At 42.4% G+C, this 24,017-nt stretch overlaps 1 protein-coding gene and 1 long non-coding RNA gene across 9 annotated transcripts in view; one reads left to right on the top strand and one right to left on the bottom strand.

Annotated features, from left to right (window-relative positions):
* Positions 1–24,017, bottom strand: part of FGGY (FGGY carbohydrate kinase domain containing) — a 264,828-nt gene that overhangs the window by 157,544 nt on the left and 83,267 nt on the right. The window lies entirely within an intron of this gene.
* LOC107317697 lies at positions 305–9,208 on the top strand. Its single transcript, XR_001556991.2, has 2 exons — positions 305–493; positions 8,857–9,208. It is a non-coding gene; the product is annotated as an uncharacterized LOC107317697 (long non-coding RNA).

The raw sequence follows: 24,017 nt of genomic DNA, 5'->3' as shown, positions 1-24,017 counted from the left end.
AAAATAATTTACTACTGATGCTGTTACTCCCATACCAACTCCTCTTTAGATTTCAGAAACTTTTGGTAATGACATGAAGGAAAAGTTCAATATCATGCTTGTAGTCTACTCATACGAGATTTAACCTTTTCCAGTTTAAAGACATTTCACTTGAAAGCATTTCTGCCTTACAATAGATAATAAACAGATCATTGCTTTCCTACATTAAAAACAGAAAAGAGTGTAACTTCAAATGCTTCAAAGGGCACACAGGACTATCTTTAATTTTACTTTCCAGCTGTGGAATCTGTACTCATTAACAGTGGAAGGGAGAGATCTGATTGCTATTTGTGCTTTTGAACTTTGTATTTGTATGCCCACTCACCCAAAGGGAAGGCAAATCGAGCAGAGGTGCTTTCACTTTCCATTTCTAAGCCTCCTCCTGCTGAAGTGTGGCACCGAGACACAAAGTTTGGATTTCCTAGAGTGCAAAGAAACAAGCAGCAAACTACAGGTACTTCCTTTCAGAGTCTTTACAATAGTGTTACACTGGAGATACTCAATGTCTTCCATGTTTTAGAAACGACAAATTTTGGCAACTAATTGATAAATGAATAGTAAAATGGGCCAACGCTTGCCTTGCTAGGAATGATCTTGATGTGCTGCTGATCCGAATATATAAGTCCTTCCCTGTTTTGCTGTATTTTTTTCTACAGAAGCATACAATATCTTAGTGATAAAACCAATGGAATCGACCTTACAGACCTGAATGGAGATTGGGTTCATAACAGCCAGCATGAGACAGCCAACAGTCTGTCCTGCTGGGATGGGAGAGAGTGAGAAGCAACAGGAATTTCTGTCTCCTCATTTTCCCAGTTCTGCATCCCAGCCATGCAGCTGCTGGCCCTGCCCAGTCAGGGGCACACCCTTGCTCCCTCCCCAGCTTGCCAAGTTCTAAATGTCGAGCTGTCACTTCACAGTAAAACAAACTAAAGCCTCACAGCCCATGTGCAAATCAACAGCACGTGTACAACTTTTCTCTGCACTGCTCCCATGCCTTTAATATGGTTTGACTACGGAGTTCAGAACATGTTGTATTTTGAAGGATATTGAGGAATTCTCTCTTTTCACTAGGAATAAACTAAGATTTCTGTTTGAGAAGAAGCTGTTGTTTCAAAACTTGTTTACATTCCTATACAGAACCATAATGATCCAGCCAACACTCTCCATACCATCACAATTAGCACAAAATTGTTTCTAGAAAACAAAGCATGCATTTCAAGATTTTCTATTAAAACTAATATTCTTCCATAGGATTTCAGTTTGTACTGTCAACATTGCAAGAATTGTTGTTGGTTTGTTTGTTCTTTTTCCCCAACAGAAAGACATTAAAAATAGACAGGCATTACGTGTCAACTGAATTATTTCTACTGGATCAAAAGAGTTCATCTCACCCTGATTTCCAGACTTAATTCTTAACACTCCTTGAAGGAACCAAGAAAGACGCAAATATGAACGAAAATATTGACACGAACTGATTGACGTTATCAGAAGATCTCTTTGCCTGAAGGGACCTGTATGAAATCTAATTGCTTCTGACAAGTTCCTCAGGAAATTTTTAGTTCAAATGAAACCATATTTTGGGAGGAAAACATTTCAAGAGAAAAATCTGCCCCCCACACACTCAGTGCAGCTCAGCCCCAGGCCCTGCCCCACGCACTGGCGCAGGGGAGCTGTGCACTGTGCTGTACTTTCATTCTGAATTTGCCTATTTTTAGTGCCCCGTGTCAGAATGTAGAGGCAATTTGGGGACTTTGCTTTCATTTTTTTTCTGGTTTTGTCTCACTCTGAGTCATTTCTGCTGTACGTTTATGTTACTGCTGTTTGTAAACAGTGGATTATGAGCTGTTCCTAAAAACTAGAGTGGGTTTTACCGGAAGGCTGCCCAGCTACTGCTTTTCCTTCAGGTTTTCTTTCTGTGCATTCCTTGTGCATGTAGCTACACACTCATTTCCATGTATTCTTGTAAATGTAAGAGCAGAATAAATTTAGGAACCACAGCACTTTCAGCAGCTCCACTTCATTCTCACACCAGAGGTTTCTAAACTACTCCTTCCAGTCAGCTACTACAGATATGCATGAGCAGTGAACCACCATTGCCTGCAAGGCACATCTTGTCTGCACACTTATGTGCAACATTTGTTCTCAGGACCATTTGCATGGGTCTGATTCTGAGGCTCCTTTCTGTTTTTGGAACAGGTGCGTACTGAAATCAGTGAGACTAAATACTGTATGATCCATACAAACAGAACTGATGAGCCAAACTACGTTTCAGAAAGAAACTCAACAATCTAAATAGTTTTCTGGGGCAGAAAATGCAGCCTTGTCCACCCAAGGGCCAAGCTGCTGCTTTTGGCAGCCCTAGTGGATCTTATGGACCATGCAGCCCAGGTAGCTCAAGTATCTAACTGGATGCAAACACTGCATGTGGAATTCAACTTACAGACCTTCTAAGCTCTCCTTCAGATGTACCCCTTCTCCTACAAGGCAAAAGGCTTGATAAAAAGAAATGCTGGGGGATGTATTGTAACACTGCCACTGAGTCTCTAACAGCTACACTGATGTAGAGCTTCCCTCCTGCTAAATCAGCATTTCTGCTTCCATGCTAAAAACTAGAAGTGAAATGCCATATCGTTAGCATGAATCCAAGTCAGAAAGAAGCACAGCCAGGTTACAAAACTACAAAAACAATCCGAGGGAAGACAGCGACAAAAAAAAAGGAGGAAGAAGATGGTTTCTATATATTGTTTGTATTTGCCTATGTGCGTAACCAAGTTACTGACTGACCAATCTGATAAAAGGAAATCTGCATCTTAACTAACTCTTTCTGATGGCAACATCTCTGAGTTATTCCCATCCCACACTTTCTCCCTCCCCAGAGGCATCCGTACCCAAGTCAGGAGAAATCTATGAAAATCAGCTGGTAAATTTTTGTCCTATAATGGACAGAGCTGACGAAATGCAAGATGATTTCATAACAGTTTCCCAATAATAAGGGTTTTGATCTTCATGACATTATCCAGAAATTAAACAGATATTTGTGTTCAGCTGAGCCCAGCTGGCTGCGTGGAAAATATTTCAAAATCTGCCATAAATCGTTTTTTCCCCGATGTCTGTTAATTTAGTTAAAACAAATCAATTAAGTGTCCTAATTAGACCTGAAGTATATAGCTGTGTTATGCACTCAGTTCAGAGCATGCTAATGAAGCAATCACCGCCTTCTTATTAGTCACTTTAAAACTAAACCCAAGTAGGAATGGAAAAATGTTTTTCTGTATCTTCAAATGAGGCACTGGATCCATTCTTCGCTCGCTTGTGAAATTATCCTTGAGGGAAACAGGCAGAAAAACACACAGGATCACTTCATGTCTTTCCCTTTAGTCAAAACTCAAGAAAAATTATCATGCAGGAAGCTGGATCATATAAATTAGAGACTGTTCACAACATATATTTTAATCTTTTGCCAGAAGCCTTTTGTAAAATTAGCATAAAGTTACAAAGACAACGTACAGTTCTTTTAAAATCAATTTTCTATAATGTCTACCTTGAAGTTGGCTCCTAAACTGGTAGGGCTTGATTTTAAATCAGCTGTCAACACAGTCTGCTGCTGCATATTGACATCTATTGGAGGTGACAATAGTGTTCAAGCTGCTGATCCTTATACCCACTGCCATTTTGGAGGTAAATCTCTCAGCTGCATAATCATAACTCACATAAAGCCTACACATCTGCCCGAGTAGAGGAAGAGTGGTGACAATAGTAAGGTAGGAGGTGCTGAAAAATATTAATGGACAAGGCAGCATCACGACCCTCTTGCACCACAAACCATGTGCAGTACAAAAGGACTTGCCCAGTAGGCTCAGAACCTGAGACCATCCCCCAGATGTTTTTTTGCTAGGCTCAACACTGCTTTGTAGCAGGAATGAGCAGCTCTGAACTCTTCATGCCTTGCATGCATCCCCTGTTTTGTGATTGCTAGAATACTTCATACCAAATCTAATTTAGATGAAAAGTATCTTGGCGAGTGTGCTTTGCCTGCCTAACCAGAAATATTATAGCAGCTATTTAAATGGTAATTGATAGATGCATAAAATTACTACCATTCAAACTGCAAATCAGTTAGCAAAATTCAATGAAAGTTTAAACATTTCATTGCGTTAATGATAGAAATGCATAAATTTACCAAGAAGAGCATCCAGGCATTTGGCAGCCTTCCACTGTATTTACTTAAAGGTGATAATACATTTAAAAAGCACTTGAAGCAGAATATGTATTAAGCAGTACTCAACTTGCATGGATTTATTAGCACAAGCTTTTAGACTGTCTCTGCCCCGAAGCTGAGTCTTTTACATCTGGAAATTAAAAATAATTTTAAAAAAATTGTAAAAAATAGAGCAATACTTCATTTTAAGACACATCAGAGGGGTTGGAATGGCTGTTATCTTTAAGTAATGTATTTCTTCATGACAAGTGCAGCTTTGGAGCCCTCAGCTTGTATGTGACTGACTGACAGGACTGCCTAAGAAATGCTGCTACCCACAGGATGTGGACATTCACACATTAATGACAAGAAAAAGGAGTTTGGAAAATTCTCCAGTATCCCTAGAGAGTAATAATTGATACAGGTCTGCAAAGATATGTGTAAAACTTCACTAGTAGAATCCACTGGATAGATCAGATGTTAAAAGAAATATCCTAAATATGAAATACATACTTCAGGATAAAAGCTCAAGCTGGATATATGCCTGCATGGATGTCATCCCTGAACAGAGCAGGCACACCACCCCACCTGCCATCACATCCAATGGTACGTGGTCAGCACTGATTTGTTTTAATGTGGGGAGAAACTCATACAAAGAATCAGAAAGTCAGTCTGAGATGGAAGAGCTCTGCCCAGACATTTGGCTCATCTCGCTGCCAACAGGTCCCCAAAACAAAGCCTTGGGAATTAAGCCCAGAAAGTGGCATTATGCTTAGACCTTGGTTGAAGCTTTGGAGTTTGGAGCCCTGAGTCATTACATCAATCAAGGCAGAAGGAAGTTAAGAGTTTTCATTTCAAGACTTCTCCTGGCAATTGGAATAGTGAATTTCATACAGAAGCGCTTCTCATTTTTAGGTTTCATGGCCCTGCCCTGATTGTAAAGAAGTATCCATGAAAACACAAGTGGAAAAGCTCAGCACATCTTCCCTCCCTCATCCACTGCTGAGGCTGAATTGCCCTCTGCCTCATGCCTTGTACAGTCAGCAGCGCACAGAGCGTGTGTGAGCACAACCCTTCTGATCTGCTGCAGATATACACGTCCTCCACTTGCCTTTTCTGTGTGTTTACTTACAGGGTAGGCACACTTGGCTGGGACAGGTTCTGAATTGATAAGCTGGAATGCGTAGATGACAGAGATTTCTTTCCTTTTCAAGGCTTTCCTGGACAAATCCTCTCTAGGATTCAGCTCAGCAAGATCTTTAAATAAGACTAAGAGCAGAATTTGGCTCAGTGCGCATTTCCCCATTTTATTCCTTGCAGCATTTCATTACCACATTCTAAATCTGAAACAAAATCAGGATTGCTTTATGGTGCTCTGTACTGGAGCGATGCTAATAAGTAGCTCCATTAAAATAGTAAACATAAATCATTTATTCGTTTTATGCATTTTTAGTCCACTTGAGAATATTTTTGGCTGAGCTAAGGCACAAGTAAGGGTGTTAATTATTATCTTACTACAGTAATCAGTTAATAAGGCAGTTAGGAGAGATGTTTGTTAGGAGGATCTGGGATGCCTGGAGGCTACTGAAGTCATTGTCTGGGGAAGAACACCACAGCCGGAGCAAGCAGGAGTCTGATGGCACCCAACCAAAACCCTGAGGCCTCTGTCTGCAGATGAGCTGAAAAGAGAAAGCAGACATCAGGTCTGAGCAGGGAGCTGTAAACAAGCAAACAGGTAAAGCTCCTGGCGCAGCTCCTCACATATAGAGGAATGTCAGGGGCCCCTCTGAAGGAGCTGGAGGGCTTGGTCTGCAGGGATAGGAGTGTGGAGGAGGAGACACAAGTGGCTTTCATTTCTGTCTGCTCCCCAAAGGCTGCAGCAGCCTTGCCTGTGCTCTGCTACGTCCTCAGGCCAAGGTGCAGGGCTTTGCATCTCTCATTCATTCTGGAGGCCAAAGACAGAATGCATTCTAAGATTACAAGTTAATATTCAAGGAAAGTGGTGCATAAGGGCATCTTGCTATCCTTCTGCCTGGTTTCTACCTGCTCAGTGGTCAACAACTTAACACTTCCCATTCACCATTACAGCAGCAGTGGTGACGAGAACCGAGTATTTCCACTTGTGATTTGCGAAGAAGATTAACACAGCCTCCTGAAGCTGAAGGAAAACCACAGCTTTCTGCCCTCAGCCTAGGGTGTGTCAAGGAACCCATCCATAAGGGAAGCGTTTCTGGTTATGCACTATATACTAGAAAATCCCTGCGGCCCTAATAGAGATGCACTTCAAGGTGCTCCAGGGGTAGCCTGTATTAGAAGTTAAATTCACCCCATGGGAAATAAAAAATATTATAGTGGTTGACAGAGAAGGGAGGGGAAGAAGCCACTTCCTGATGTTCTTCAAAGCCAAATAATCTGACCCCTTCTGTCCAGCATCAACAGAGGATGGACCTTATGCAACTTCAAAGCACTTAATCTGACTTGCAGCATAGATATCATTTTTAAAAGATCCCTTTTACTTGTCCTCCCTAATCCAGATAGCCCTGAAAATAGGACTGCAGTAGAGACAACACGTTTAACTTACACCTGGGAGACCCTGTTTACTCGAGGCAGCCCAAGAATAAATCACAGATCTGTCTTACAGTTTAGGATAATACCTGAACACAAGACTGTGACTCATCAGTGAGGGAAATACGGTAATTCCCATTTTACAGATGCTAAGTTGAGAAAGAAAGGAGGTAAACAGCTTATCCAAGGTCAAGGGAGACTGCTGTCAGGCTGAAAAGTGATCTGAGATGTGACTTCATCCAGTGTTGGGAAGATTCTTCTTTATCTCAGGAGATACAGCAAAGCTTTAATCAAATCCAGCATGAGTAGAACAGAGCTAACACTATCCCAGGGAGCTCTTCTCCACTGTAACAACTTAGATGAAAAATAACTACTAGATACATCCAATTCAGTATTTAATTTCCTATCACTGTTTTAAGCTAGAACAGCTTACCCAGAAGTACAGAAGGATTTCTGGTTGAGTGAGAATGGCAGCACTGAAGTCCTGACATCTGATCCCACTGCTGGAATACAGCTCTGCCTGCACAGACTGCAATTTTTTGCTAATCCTTTCAGTCTTCTAATCTACCTCTGTCTGGAGTGTTAATACTTGGCACTGAGGCTGTCATCTCCATCACGGCTCTTCAGAAGTTAACACAGGGAGACCTGATTTCAGACAGGAGCTGCTCTAAAACTGATATAGGACCATCAGTATCACCAGCGAGCTTCGTTGGCTCCCAGAGGCAACCTGCAGAGTGCCCCTCTTGGGACAGCTCCACATTCTCTGCCTAGACAAACTCCCCCTGAGTATATGCAGGGAGGCATTTCACAACCACTCTACTGTACAGTTTAATGGACGCATTACAAGACACTTCTACAGAGACTAAGACGATGCCCTCCCCTAAACTCAGTAACTACCCCAAATAGATCTGAGAAAACTTCACCTGGCAAAAAGCATGATATATAAGCTAGATAAAATGTTTCATTAAAATGTAGAGAGAGGAAATTAAGAAGCTTTTATTTTATATATATATATATATATATATTTGTATGGTTGAAGCCAATTTTCCTTCAGAAGCACATTCTTAGCCATTTTTCAGGTCACTAAGTTGGAGCCTGGATGTTATAAATCCATCATCAGTGTTTCCTTACAGCAATAGTAGCTGACACATCTGAATCACCAGGAGCTAAAAGCATGCCAGAAGAAATGAGCGCCATCAAAACACATCAGAAGGAGAGAAACAGCAATTGCTTCTGTAATGCACCTGACTGCTGACGGAACAATATTAGCTTGCTTTCTTTGAGAGTGGCCATGCGTAAAAATGAGTTAATAATGAACAACGTCTGTCCATGAAGGAATTGATTTAAGTGTATCAATTAAAAATTAGCTCCGGTATCACTAGAGGGATGTTCTTAAGCATAATTAATGCAAAAAGCATAATAGAATTCTTCTTAGGTTCAATCAAGTACCCCTGATGATGGTGTATATACACCACTCCCCACTTCCAGGCAGTGTAAATGACTCCCTCCTGCACTGATCCACTTAAGTAGTTGTAAAACCTTGATTATAACCATGTCATATGGCTTTCCTTCCGAACAGAACTGCCCAGAAAATAATTCCTCCTTTCCCCATAAAACATTAACATTTCATTAGAAAAAGATGATGATGATGATTAAGCAAACAGCTGGGGATGAAACTGCTCCTAAGCTTTTGATCTTCAGGTGAAAAATTCATGTTAAAAATGAGATTCTTCCCCAAAAAGTTCAGATTTCATGTTCATGTCTAGGTTCGAGCAAGCAATAAATGTGTTGGTCACATTTCCATCAGGAACATTATTTGGTCTATTTAATAGTGTAAATTAATTCACAACCAAAATAACGGTAATCTGTGAAGGAGGGAAGTCCTATGGATGACTACTGTATTTTCATTAAGTACAGGATACTTCTGTAAATATACAGGTTAGTGAGGAAATACCCTAAAATGACAGTAGCAAAATCTTTGGGGTTTTAAACTGCTTTTGTCTCAAAAAGACACAGTGCCCAATGGTTTTGTCTCTTGTTTTGCTCTGTAGGAAGGTTCTTACACATGGTCATCTACTGTGGATAGATGTGATCTCATGGCAAGGAAGGGGGTGTGCAGAAAGAGAAGAGCCTGGGGTAAGCTGCTGGGCATCGGAATAACTCATCATGATAGAGACCACCACAATGTCAGCATCTCTAACACTGCATGTCAGAGAAGTCCTCAGGAAAAAGTATGGCGAAGATGGAGCTGTGGGCTACAAGACGTACTCTGGTGATCAATGCTTTGGATACCACTGTCCTAAGGAGCCCATTCTTCTCATATTCTTTCCAGAATTTTGTGATGCTCAAATGCACATAAAGAAGTCAGAAATAAAGTGTGCCAAAGGCTTCTCTGTGGAAAGTAAAAACTCTGTTCTTCCTTTTTAGTTCTGGATGTAATCTGGACAGAACTGCAGAATGCTGAGGAATTCAGTGCTTTGAAATTCTACATTTTATAACGCATGCTTGGGAGCATTTAAGCTGTCATAAAAGGACAAGGACAATCTGCTACTTCTATAGAATCATAGTATCGCTCAGATTGGAAAAGACCTCAAAGATCATCAAGTCCAACCACAATTCATTCATATCTCAGGTATCTCACACCACTGCATTATCAAAACCAAACATCTCAAGAAATGCTGTGTGCTTTTTAAAGAAAGAAGATATTTGTGGCTTAATGTTAAATGATGATGCTTAAAGAAATCTGGGATGGTATTAATCATTGTAACTACTCACTGATTTAAATGCTAATGTGTTGATAGATAAATACGCACCTGCTGGTCACGTTAACTTGCCTTCACTAAAAATACATCATGCAATACAACCAAATGCTGTAACAATGAATCACGACAATCTAAATCTAGACTAGAACCTTTAAAAAACTGAAATGATGGTATCTTTTTTCAAGCCGTGTTTCCATATCTCTGGAATGTCATGCCTTCGTTTTTGTGGAAACCCTTCTCCCTCTCCTTCAAAAGAGTACTCAAAAGCCAGTGCTTGCTTACTCAGTTCTTTGTGACTTGTGACCTCAAGGCCCTCTGCAACACCAGCAACTGTCACATCAGGAAATACAAACATGAGGTTGCAATGCTGTTGCTCATGCACTGGAATGTAACCACTTCATTTGCACTGCAGGACAACAAGGCTTGGACCTCAGTTCTTCATTTCTCAGTGTAAAATCCTGCAACAAGAATAGTAGGACAGATGGAGAGGCATCTTTAGGATTTCAGTATTTACCTTGGTTGCTGCATCATTTTAAACAGCTGTAATTTATTTTGTGCTCATAGGAAGAATAGGAAGCATCAGTCTGCTTTGTAGCCACAGCTCCCATTTCACGTGTTCCATCCAGTGCCATTATTTGAAGATTGGCTTATGCAACTTCTCTATTTATTACCAGTTTGTTTTCCCTTTTGTTGCAAGAACCAAGCTGACAGCTGAACATATGTACTTACAATATGAGCTCATCCTCAACAAGTAAAAACTAATTACAGTGTTATACTCTTGGCCCATAACCTGAATATCTTGCCTCCAAAGACAGCGATGCACCACCACTGCACTGCCTTGGGAACAGCACAGTTGTAGTGGAAGAGCTTCAAGCTCAGGTACCAGGGGGTGTACCATGAGCTGTAGGAGTCACATCCAGGCAGAAGATGGACATTAAGTGGAGATGAATCTGGGAATAGACGGGTCCTTGGTTACTGAAGGGACTTTGGTAATACCTCTGAGCACGTCTTTTTGGTTAATCCTAGCATGAACCTGCAAATGACAAGATAGGTGAGTGCCGTCCTGCTATCTATGGAGCAGGAGGGTGTTCTTGGCATGGTAGGAACCTTCACCACAACCTCTGGCTCCAAAATGCAGTTTGCACACAAGAAGGAGAAGAAAAACACACTACCTTTCATATGGCTTTTTTAACAAGGCAACCCCAGGGCACAGTGCCAGCGTGTATGAGTGTATGTGAATGCTTACATTCAGATGAACACGGGCTGACAGCTCCTTTGGACCATCTCAGAACTTAGGGTTTTGTACACCAAAGGTCAAGTTCATATCCTGAGTGGGATAATAGCTGACCTGTGCAACAGTCAGCGGGACCAAACGATGCATTTCTGCAAACTTCCAGTGCTCCCTCTGAAGAGCTCAGAACCCACCGTGTTATTGCAAGAAGATTGTGTTATTCCAGATGCAGTAGAAATCAAAATCATTCTGCACTGTAATAAGGGCTTTTTTACACAGCAAAAGCCTCCAGCCACAACAGCAGCAAGAATTAATAACCACACTTACGAGGTCCAGATACAGTACATGTTTTACCATTATTTTGCAGGCATATGCTTTGTGTGACTCGGATCATTTATTTCCTTTTTGTTTTCAAAAGCTGACACATGGCCCTGAACAAAGATTACACTTCTTGTTGTATTTCTTCAACTCAGTTAAAATCACAGCACTTGCTTTGTGGAGTTTTACATAAGAATGTGCTGTTTTCTATGACTTTCATGTAATTTAATTCCAGTCAGCCAGCCTGAAATAATCTAGAAAGTCTACAATGTGTTTCTGAATTCAGTGTTGGGGATTTTCATACTTTTATTGATGTCAGACTTGAAATTTGATTTGAGTGTGGGAGTTTGTTGCTTCCCCATCTCTATACAGAAATAAAACCCACAGCATGGACAGGATAAATTCTTCCATCGTATCCAGGACTAGAAGGGAGGACTGTCAGACTCCGATGCTCATCTGTTCAAATGGGGAACTACTGGAAAATAAAGAGCTGGCCATCACTCAGGAAAACCATTTTTGAGTGACCAAGACCTGAGAGACACTGCAGAACACTGAGGAAAACAACACAAGTTTTCTCCCTTATTGTTTTGTCTGTTGACAAACCTGAAGCATTTTTCTTTTAACAGATGCCCAAATAATGTGTCTGTCTTTCCTTTATCTGTTCAGCTGTGCCTGGCTGTTAGAGCTGAAATCCACTGCACAAGGCTGGACTTCTGGGAAAGAGCGTGCTGGATGGGGAGAAATGAAGGGATTAAGGCTGGTGTTGAGAGGGTACCCTTTAGAAAGGGTAGCACATGTGGCTGGTGTTCCCCAAGGCCAGGGAAAATGCTTGTGTGGCTACGTAGTAAGGAGTGTAAGAGAGAATGAAAGAAGCTTTGGTGTTGGGACCAACCATTGCTGTGTTTGGGGCTGGACCAAGGGAGCAGGCGCTCAGACACGGCTCTGCTAGAGCAGTGAACCAGAAATGAGACAGAAGTGACTTACAAGGGGTGAAGATTTTACCACTGGCACCCAAGGAGCTAAGAGGACACACAGCTTTGAAAACCCCACAGCGTGTTGAACTGCAGCAGTATGTACCCAAAGGGCAATAAGGACTAGTATTAGTTTTTGAAAACAGCAGCTACATCTCTCCATAATTTCTCCCCAAAATTAGCTGTGTCTCTGAAGGGAGGCCACAGAAAATAAACAACCCATTCAATTTGTAATATTTAAGACACATTTCTTGTCTGTATGCTCCTTTGCCTGCTTTCCTTCCTCTTTTCTGTCTGTTCTGCTTTCACGTGGTCACTGTTCTGAGCACTGAGTGGGATTCTGACATCAGAGGAGAAACTGGTTGCGACAGAATGAAGCATGATGCACGCAGAAAGAGGAAGAGCAGCAGCAGGTGGATGAGCTTGTCACGTATTCAGAGCTGCCATTTCTCACTTGTGACAGCAGACTGCACCAGCGTTTCATGTGATTGCTACGAAGAACTGTATCACTTCATTCTTGTTTTGGTTGGAGCTCTAGTTTTAAAGGTTCAGAAATGCTCAGCACGCGTGTTTTAAATTACAGCTAATTCATATAATGAATTTTTCTTGGATCCATAGACAATACGACTGCAGTGAGGTTTCAAAAAATCAAAGGCAGGTTTCCCTGGGAGATACACATCAGGCTATGCCTGTGTCTCCGGGGTGTTGCAATTCAGCTCATAGCAACCAGGCAGACATCCGTTCTCCTTTCCTTGGTAGGGGCTGGACAAACAAAGTAATTTCTAGTATCCTATAAAGAACAGCTTCAGAGAAGACTTCCTCTGTATTTTTGTGGACTGAGCAGCATCAGAACCACACTTACACCAAGGCCAAGACTGAATTTGTTGCCTGAAGAGATTGTTATTGTATTTCAGTTTCTATTAATGTTCCAAGGTAACATAGCAGTAATTTGCCAGTGAGAGGCAGGGGTCGGGGGGGAAAGTAATGAAGTTACAGTCCTTGATTGTACAAATGCAACTCGAGCCTTATTTTAGGATATTATCTATCAGCCCGTCTGGCAAATGTCTGTCTGGTAATAATGTATCTGTCTGCTGAAACAAGCCTAAATAATGCAACAGTATATCAATAATTAATAGGCACATAGGTCAACAAGTTCAAGATTGCTACAGGCAAAGGAGATGTGAAGGAAATGGTTCATTTGGGGCAGCTGCCCGACCTGAAATGACAAACACAGCTCTGCACAGAAAGGAAGACTCAGAGCACGTCTCTGCATTGCAGCCTCACAGAAAACAGGAATCTGCCCCAGTGGCACTTCCCATGAAAATGGGATCAACCAATGTGGCAAAGAGTGGCAGAACCTGCCCTTTGATTCATACCTGCCCTGAAATGCCCAGAATTACAACCTTCAGCACCAAAAGAAGGCATTGCTTCAAGATCACGCAAGCAGCTCTAAGTGTTTCTTCACGCACCTTGTGAAGGTGCCTCTATCTGGAATAGGGATATATATTAGGGTGCTGAAGTCAGACAAGAGAACCCCTTGCAGAAAGTCAAACGCTGTGTCCTTCCCATGAGTGGTCTGGGGAACATCAGCCGTCCTCACAGGGTGGCAGTGCTGAAGGCACATTGGTCTTCACAGCTCCAGAATGTAACTCACAGCAGAGAAAAGCAACTGCAGCATCCCATGGTCCTGATTGGGGCATCTCATCTCTGTAAGGACATCTAAGAGCTCTTACAAGAAAGGCCTACAGAACAGGTATTGCTGATTTTAGTACAAGCTGATGATAACAGTAGCTGAGGTCATTTACTGACTAAGAAAATTTGAAGTAACCTCAAGTGTTTTAAAATGGAAAGAACAAAGAATCAACCCTATCATATAACAGTGATCGAAATCAGAGAAGACCTGAAAATGGAAATACAGAAAATAAAGCACTGCTATAATAATGAGGTTCTTCAGAGAAGAGTGCAGAAAGTCACTGCATTTTGCTAACAGTTAATTCTTGACCAGCAGTCAATCCAGGAGGGTGGCTCCCATCCCATGCAGAGGAATGATGACATTACTGGGATCCAGCAACATAAATGCAGGATCAAGGTTCTTATTTGCGACTAGACAGCAATAAAATGTTACTAAAACTCTCAAACTAAGCACAAATATGGTGTGATGCAAACACACCTTGATGAGCAACTGTGCATTTTACTCTCACCTTAATGGTAGAAACTTAAATGCATGGGGAAAAATAATTAGCTTTATTTAAGGTTGTTGTTCTCTGTTTTCTAAATAAAAGCATTAGGGAAGAAAGCACAGCAAGCATCACAGCTACATGTTGAGAAAACCACAGCCTACTTACAAGCGATGCAGTACGGGAGGGAAACTGAAAGTAAAAATGGGAATCACAAGCTGTAAAGGCAGTTCTAGTAAAATGTCATTTTAAAAAAGCAGATGACCAAGATAGAAAAATCCCAAATTAATATTTACAGTAAATTTTGCTTTTGAAGTTTTGTGATCAGTTAATTACTGAAGATTCTGTCAAAGGGATTTTCTTCAGAGTGAAATCCCAGAGTATGGAGGCTGTTTTGCCCTCTAGCCTGCTTCTAAATAGAAAGTACTGATTCTGCTCTCAAGGATCTACAACAAACTCAGTGTCCCCAGTAATAAGGGCTCAATGCGACCCATTTCTGAATAAATGTGAATTAATACCAGCAGGGTCAGGGCTCATAGTCACAGCTCTTGATAATGCATTGTGAAGCTCTTCTATGTTCCTTTAACATGGCACATGGCTTTTGGGGAAAGGTTTTCAAAAGCACCAGAGGATTAAGAGCATCACTTCCAGCCCTGCAGACACCTCCCGGCTTCTGGGGCGTTAAAGCAGCTGCTTGGGAGCACCATTCACACAGCCACAGCCCTGCAGATGATCCTGGGCATTGCTGAAGGGTGAATCGTGTCTCTGAGGGCACCTGCAAATGATTCCAAGATGGAAGGCACAGAACAGGAGAAGAAATATCTGGCACCTACACTTAGATGGAGTGCAAATTTTGCGAATTAAAGACATTCAAGTTGTACAGAAATGATCAGATGAGAGGACTCCTGGCAAGAGCTGCAGTTTGTAATTTTATAAAGAGCCCCAGGGAGGAAGACACCCGATTCTCTTTCAATCTGAGTGACTAATGCCCTTCTTCTCCTTTGAAAATCTGCCTACGTTACCTGGGACATCACCAGGTTCCCTGCACCTCCTCAGGGTAGAACAACAAAGACCAGTTTTTAACAAGGTATAAAACTGGTTGTCCAGATTTCACTTATTACTTCTTACTTAAGTAAGAACAGTCACCTCACAGTGCAAAAGTAATTGCTTTTATCACAACGCACCAATCTGTCCACTTTGTTGTCCTGAAATCAGAAAGCACGTTCCATTGGTGCGGATTATCGTCACCATCTTCTGACTCCTGCAGTTTTATTTCTCTGACCTCTCTTTATGCCATCTCCATTTCCTTTGTACAAAGTTCCTCTGTTTTGTGTTGCAAAACACTCCTCAGCAATTCAGACAAACAGGGACTGACAGAGGCACTCTGCTCTCACAGCAGAATCCGGTGGTGCCCATATTCACAATTCATTTTGTACATACAGTTACTTGATCCCAAATCCCTTCTCACACATGTGGCAGGAAGGATTATTCTATTCATGCCTCACAGTCTTTAATGGATTTAGGACACAGCTCTTAAAAATGTATAAGAGAGACAGGCATCGCCTGAGTTTGCTATGGATATTTTATGAGCAAGTCTGGGTATGTGCTGTGTGCTTGAAACAAAAGACTGCACAATTTGCTACCAGGGCAGGATCTGTGTCATGTCTTGTACTCAAGGCTTCTGAGAATTCTTGGGCAAGAAAAACTGCAAAACAAAGGAATGGTAGAGACACAGCAATCTAGTAAATGGTCAAGACAGCTCCAATGTGCTGCACACACTAACAGCCATAATTCAGCCATCTCAGACAGCAAATTCAATTTAGGAAGCAGCAGATTGGCCCCTCTTTTTTATTGGCTATTATTTGGGGGTTGCATTTGTTGGTTAATTGACATGAACTGTTGTCTTGAAATGATTACACTGATACCTAGAGGTTTTCTATGCAAGCGCCAGCAGCAAGAGTCACAAGATGTTTTGGTACCAAGAACCACTTTGGACATTATTTATCAATGGAGGGATTACTTTATATTTGGAGCAAAGACTTTCATTGCTGTTGGTCTGATTAAAGGCTTTGGATAACATTTTGGAAAGCACTCACCTGACAAAAAGGACATTAGAGGTATTCAATACCTAAATCTCTAAGGTGTGTATTTAAATGTTTCCTGAAGTTTGTCTGGAAATAGGAAAGCACCTTGTACTGAGCACATCTCCTCTTTAGGGTAAGATCACACTCACTGTGCACTGGGTCTGCCAATGCCTGATAAAGGCAATAGGTTGGATGCAACCTCCAGATGAAGACATCCCTGATAAGTGCTGACCACTGGATGCCAGGAGGAAGACTGCAATCCAAGCTTCTCACCTTCTTCTCTCTGCATCTGTAACAACTCATCCCCTCTGACAGAGATATTAGATTCAATCTTCTCTTTTGGTGCAGACTCATCACCACAAGGTGCCCAGAGGAATTTTCACACATAACTTTTACATGTCACTACCTTTTTTTTTCCCCATGGGTAAACTTGAGTCTCTTCTCTGCTATTAGTTATCAGTTGCTACTATAAACACGGCAATATATTCAACAGATCCAGGATTTATAGAGCAAACCAATAACAACGCTTAGAACATACACACACTCTTTTGTAAACATTATGTTATTATGAGAAATGTAACTTCTATTTGCCATTCACGGGAATGCTCTTACTCAAGATGTTTCTCAGTAGAGAAACGTAAATAACTCTGAAGTGGTAGTTTCTATAGAAACTTAATTTTCCAGTGAATTGTAGGATAAATAGCCCAATTTTCTACTTTGCTTTAAATCTCACATAAACATGGAACATCTTTCTGAAGTGGCAGATGATAATACTTTGTAACTGCATAGCCATAACATCTTTGAAGCTGAAGATGAACTACTTCAGTCTTCAGGGGTATCCTTGGGTAGCATCACCATTTCCACTAAGAAAGGGAGGTAGAACATCAGATAAGAGAACTGGAACAGAGCAGGGTGTCATCACCTCGCAGCTTGATGCCCACTCGCAGTTTTGCTGCTGGCTCTATCACAGCTGACGGTTCATCTTATCCCAGTCTCAGAAACCATCAGTTTCACTCCCATAAAGAAACGGTTTCTCTCAGCAGCAGCTGTAGGGTGAGGGCTGAGTACAACCCAAAACCAGACAGCAGCAGCAGCACTTTTCAGAAACTGGTTGGTTTTGCCAAGGTGTGATGAGTGAACGAGTTCATCTCAGGGCTGGCAATGCTGCTGCAGAGAGGAGTATGGCCGGCACTCAGGGGCTGGCTTGTAGTTTTCAAGGAAACTGATGCTGAGAAACCATTTTCCCTGGCATTGATGGCTTGCAAAGCTCCCATGAGAGCCACAACAAGGAACTTCTGGCTGCCCCAGAGGCCATTGGGGAACGCTGCTGCTGTTTCCATTAGGTTGCTTGAGGAAGGAAGCTGAAGCTCAGCTGTGCTGAGAAGCCACAGCTGTTTTTTTTTTGTTATGACACTTCCTTACATCCCAAGGAAAAGACACAACAACATTCTAAGCACAGAGCCCCTGAACGATGCTTCCCAGGAAGGAACTGCAAGAGCGGTGTGTGCCCCACACTCATTTCTGCTGCTCTGGAGCTTCTGCTCCTTCGGCCTCTGCAGCAATTGCCTGGGCATCAGGCATCTCCTCCCCCAGGGTGCGTCAGAGCCAGATCTTCATCTGCCTAATTGCGCTGCACATCCCCATTACCGCCAGCCCCAGCCCCACACAGATGCTGTGTGTTCATGCTGAGATCAGAGCTGTAGGAGTCGGCCTTCCTCCGCACAGCAGATGGCTTGCTCTGCTGTGCTTGTTTTGGTGCTTGCTTACCTATTTGCTCCTCAACTTCTGACAGTCATGTGAATTTGAGAAGGGAAAAAGACTTCCCAAGAGCTGATAGGAAAAAAAAAAGAGATCAAGAAGTTTCCTTTTCATATGTTATCTCAAAACACAGAAAACATACTCAAGAAGCATTCTGAAACTTCTCTGAAAGGAGAGAGAAGAAGAAATAGGGCAGGCAGAGATGAGGAGAGCTCCTTGGGGTTGAGCTGTGTGGACATCTCCACCAGGGCTCCACTGCCCCAGCAAAAGAAGGGGACAAGTCAGCCCAGAAGACTGCTCAGCCTGCCTGACAGGTCGGCTGACATCCAGTTGCACTGCAAAACGAAGAGCAGATATTTTCCACTTGAACCTTCTTCAAGAAATGGTGATATATAAAAAACTGTAGATCCATCCAAATCCAGAAGACCTGATTTCGATCTCTTTTAAGAATGAGCATGTTTTAATTTACAAAATAGCCTGTACCTTGGCATCACCCTTGCAGTAAATAAGCATACAAATACATAAATAAATAGAAACTAATGAAAGTGAAGCATTTTACATATGTGTGAAATTTCTTCCATGGGCTTTTTCAGCCTGGTACAATCCTACTAACTGTTGTGATTTAAACTGCAAGTTGAATGAGATCCAGCTCTGGGAGGTATATAATTATGTCTAAAAAAACCTTTCCCAAACACTGATTGCATGAAGAATCTTGAAAGCGTGACCCATCTGCATTCTCAAGGCTTGTAAACAAGAAGGCAAATGGCAAAAATTTGACAATATTTTGTTTCTAAATGTATCTTAGAAGCACCTTATGAAAGGCCGAGATTTGTGGTTAGTTAACATAGACAATGTGGTAACCCTTGTACGCTGACATAACAGTTAGGCCACTTCACTGCTACAGCCTTGGACTGTGTCATGATAACTGGTAGACAGCTTCAGGCCCTCCCTTTCTAGCAATCAGGTCACGAGCAAACCCATAGCACAATGAGGCAGAAATCGTACCTTGTACCCAAGGTATAGCAGAAAGACAAGTAATAGGAGGCAGCTGGTCAGGTCACCATGAAAATGGCGAACAATTGGTTAAAAATTTGTTGAGGAAACCACCTTCAACCAACTACACGAGCAGAGCTACTTTCCTTCAACCTTTTCCTGTGTAGTTCACTTCCACCTCCTGTTTTCAGCTTTTCAGCCAGTGCAAGCAAACATCACACACAGGGAGATGCATGTCAGGCAACACCAGGCTTCCTACTGCTCATCCCATTGCTAGAACCTACATGGTGCAGCACCTCTTCCACACAGCCACTAGCCTGGGAGTGATCTATAAGGGCAAGTGTTACTCAGAAAAGCAAGTTGGGTAACCTCAAGGAGAAAAAAAAAAAAAAAAAAGGGCTCTATTTGCCCATCTCCACGTTGTCCCCCCAGTATTTTTGCTATAGATAGGGTTCGGTGAACAAACCTTTTCCTTCTCCCCACCACTACCATCTCTGTTGCTCTCCTATCTAGTTCCAGTTTAACCAAATGACAGAACCCTGTTCTCCCCATCAGTGATTTTACTTCCTTTCCTAATGATTCCACTGCCTAAAGTCCTATCTATCTCTTCCTTTTCCCAGTGAGCACTTTGTCACTTTGTTTCCCATCTGATTCGAATTCCTCCCTCCATGCGTGGGCGATGAATCACGGAGCAATGGCATTTTAAAAACTTCACAGAGAAAGTAGGTAGACTCAAACCTGGGGGAGTGCATATAGAAAATGTCAGTGTGTGCCTTCAACCCTTAGATCAGAAGTTCCCAATCTTTCCCACTGTATGAACAGTGCAGAAGGGTTGGGTGCTTCCTTCTGGACATCTTGATGGCAGCTACTACAGCCAAAACTGGAGCCATGTTATAGATACGGAAATATAACACCTAGTATTTTATCTTCTTTTTATGATTTATCATTACTGGTCATGTCATATAATTATGTGACATCATCACATCATAGATAACAGAAAATTTCAGAAGAAAACTCAGTTGCTAAGTTTACTTAGAGGGACAAAAAAGTGCAAAACCTGAACAAGCCTATTTCAATTCCATATTATTGCTTCGAGAACAGAATTCTTACTACAAAACACTTCTATGTCAATAATATTGCCCTTTCAATGAAGAGTTGTAGAATTAAAGATTGACTTGGATTGGAAGGGACCTTAAAGATCAATCACCCCCCTCCAACCCCCGTGCCATGGGCTGGTTGCCAGATACGGCACCAGATCGGTTTGCCTATGGCCCCATCCAACCAGGGCTTGAACAACTCCAAGAACCACTGAATATAACATTTTTCAACTAGTTGTTTATCAACTATTGTCTTTTCAGATGAAAGTGAACTTTAATTCTTGTTATTGCTCCTAGCCTTGCAGAGGTTGCCTTAGCACACGCATCAACAACAAAAAACCCTTCTAATTATAGGGTGATTGGAAACAGCGGTCATATGTTCTCACTACAGCCCATGTCTCAGTGACATTTTCATTCTGAATCACAATTTGATTCAAGGCAAGAAATGAAATTCTTACTGCTGGAAATTCTTCAATACTCTTTATCACCTGCGCACATGACACAGAAAAGCTACAGTACAAATTTGTCCAGAACTTGATGTGCTTAACAAATAGCATGTTGTTTAATGACTTTATTCCCAACACCTACATGTTTTGTTCCTATTACTTGTGCAGCTGTCACATATGACAAAGAGATTAATTCTTCAACTGAGGGGAGAGAAGGAGAGGGAAGAGCTTACGGCCTTCTAAGCATGTGTTTTTTTCTGAGAAGCAAATACAATAACATCACTATGGGGCTCCATACTGGTTATGCCTCAGTGACTTCTGTTCAACTTCTTCAGCCTATAATTGAAGGATACTTGCTCTGATTGCCAACTCTACCAGCTCATACTGACATCAGAAAACCCAATAGTGTTCTTTCTGGCTTACGGTTCATCATCAGTAAAGAATTCTGCAAAGAAATTTTCCTCTGTGTGCATGAGTATAATCCTGAAAATTATAGCCTTGGTTATAATTGCACAATCCTCAGTCCCCTGCAAAATCCTTGCGGTGCACACACAACCCACAAGACACTGTGTATGCACTACTGCATCCTGCCTTCTGCTCCCCACAAAGACCCAGCCCTGTGAGCACTGATGCTGCTGAAGTCCCTGCCTGATGCTTGACATTCAGAGCTCCCCAGTGCATCCCCCAGCTCCAGCCCTCACTGTCAGCACGTGCCTCTGGGGTTTCAGTGGATGTGAGCTACACCTGCTTGACATGAGCATCTTTTTCATCTGCCCTGAGATCCTAATTCCATGGGTACAGATCTGTTACAGCCACCTTTTATGAGCTTCCTGCCTGACCAGACTGAACTGAAGTAGAAATAAGGAACTGCAGAGGTAAATGTCAAGTCTGTAAAGAGCTATTCAAGACCAGTGTTTGCTACACACCCCAACTAGTGCATTAAACAACAGTCAAAAAGAGATGGGACATAAAATCTTAAAGGTCATTATAGGACAGAGAGAAAACAGCAGACACAATGAGATGTTGCCTTTTCTGAAGAGCCACCTCTTACCTGGAAAAATCTATTCAAACCCAATTAAGCCTCACTTCTCGTTTGGTCATGCTTCTCAAGTGTCCGAATCTGCCATAGTCCAGATTCCCATGGCATAGCTAAAGTGGCCAGAAGTGACAGAGAAAACAATATTTGTACAAACGTTTCACACAAAAGAGTTGTGCAGCACAATACTTCTAAAAACTTATTTTTGAGCAAGCTGACATTGCATTTTCTTTTTCGTTTGGATTTCAGACAGAGGCTCACAAACCTTAGGCTAACAAACGTGTTAGTTCTCACTCAAATCAGAGAGTGACTCAGCACTGCAAGGAAAAGCAAGACTAAATGTTGTGAAGTTTCAGCAAAGCCAGCCGAGGAGTGAGCAAGCAGGAGTCCAACTTGGAATCAGACACAGAGTTTGCATCAGGGGAAAACTTTACTGATTACATTTTGGAAGGGGGCTGTCACAGGGCTGTCTCACTGCAAAGCTGAATCTCATGTTTATATTGGAACCGGCATCAAATAATTCCCTTCTGGGTATAAAATCACTCCGAAGAATTCCAGGAAGCCCTTCCTTACCCAGGAAGCTAGTTCAGAGTCCCCAAATACATGAGAAGAAAATATCTTTCCTTCCACGTTTCCCAATCACAGGCACCTCCTTCTGGCTTTGGGACGACCCTAGCACTATTTTCAGAGTTCTCATCTTTCACCCGTATCCACAAGACAGCTGGCCCCACGGAACGGAGCAGCCCAGCCCCTGCTCGTCTCCAGCAGGGGATAACTTGTACTGCCCACAGACTTCTTGAGAGCAAGCCCTGAGATAACCTGCATTCAGAGATAACCCCTGCTTGCCTTCCTGCATCTCTTGACAGCTTCTGGAGGAGACTCTTTGAAAGCAGGACTGAAGGGGTCAGATGAGGGGTATGGGAGATAAGGAAGATTGAAGGGTCTGGGGGAAGGCAGGGAGCAGGGGCGGTTTCACGGGGGCTGGAGCTGCCTGTAGTTGTAGAGGCTCTGGGGCAACCTTCCAGTGTGACCTGTGCATCCCTCTGACCAGCACGGCTGACAATTTGCAGGTCATCTTTCTAACCTTCCATGCTTTACATGCAAAAGGAGTATAAGTGCTTTTATTCTTCCAGATTATCCACATGCAGACTGAAACAAGGTCCAGTTACATGAAGCTGCTGCTTCCCGCCTAGGTTTGCCTTGAGTCTGCTTCACAAATACCCAAATGTGGGCACACACAGCTGGGATGGAGCAGCGTGTTCCAGAGCCGGGCGGGAGCAGACAAAGCTGGAGGTGGGAGCAGCAGCATCACCTCAAACCCTCAGGAGAAGCCATTGGCAGACACCATGACCGACCTCATCCTCTGCCAACACATCTGCTTGGGCTGGGATTCCAGGCAGGGAATTGGGTAAAAAGAGCAATAATGCCATTCCCTTCCTGACAAACGTCAGCAAACAGCGTGTGCTTCTGAGTTGTTACGTCCGTGTCCTACTCACGCTCACCCCAGACGTTCCTTTTTAATATCCTGTTCTGACTGCTCCACATTTATCATGTACATTCATTGCAACTACATGCAGAAAATAAAAATTAAAGCTGGTCTGCATAAGGATTATAAAATATGAGAACTAGTTGGGGGTTTTAGTAATGCTCAGCATTAAAGCCACGCTGCCACTGCACAAATACAAAAGGACAATATGCACCATGAGCTGTATTTATTTCAGATGAAAGCACTTTGGTTTCCAGAATCTTCTAACATGCACCTCTGGACACCTCCCAGCTTTCAGATTTCTTACAAATGGCACAAACAAATTCCAGGTGCAGCAACACTTGATCATCCCAGTGAAGTCCACTGGTGTGAGCACTTTGCAGCCAGTGCAAAAGGAGCACAGACACAAGATGTGGATGTGAGAAACTTTGAAGGGACACATTTATCCCAAGCATTGTCATAATGCCAAAAGTTGGAGTATGCTGAGAATTTTGGTAATTGCAATTCTTACCTATCAGAAAGAATATTTGGTCTCCTAAGCAGATCTGCCCATATCTGAGGGTCACACTGCTGTGAGAATTGCTCTGGCAGGGAGATGACTGCAGCTCCCAAAGGCAGCGGTGCCTGTGCCTGATGCTCATGAAGCTGAGATGACATTGTGGCTTCCCCGGGGTACCCCCAGCTCCCACCAAGGGACCCAACATGCATTTCTATGCATGACAGTATTTTTTTGCCCTCTTCTCTTGTGCAGGGCACTAATTTACAGATGTTAAAATACCAACCCAGAAAATAAGCAAGGAAGACACAGGAGAAAATCTTCCTGATGGAAATGCATTCTCACACCATCTCTGAA

This window comes from Coturnix japonica, chromosome 8 (genome assembly GCF_001577835.2).
Source record: "Coturnix japonica isolate 7356 chromosome 8, Coturnix japonica 2.1, whole genome shotgun sequence".
Lineage (NCBI taxonomy): Eukaryota > Metazoa > Chordata > Aves > Galliformes > Phasianidae > Coturnix > Coturnix japonica.
Note: the sequence above shows the minus strand (reverse complement) of the source record. Positions and strands in the feature narration are given on the sequence as shown.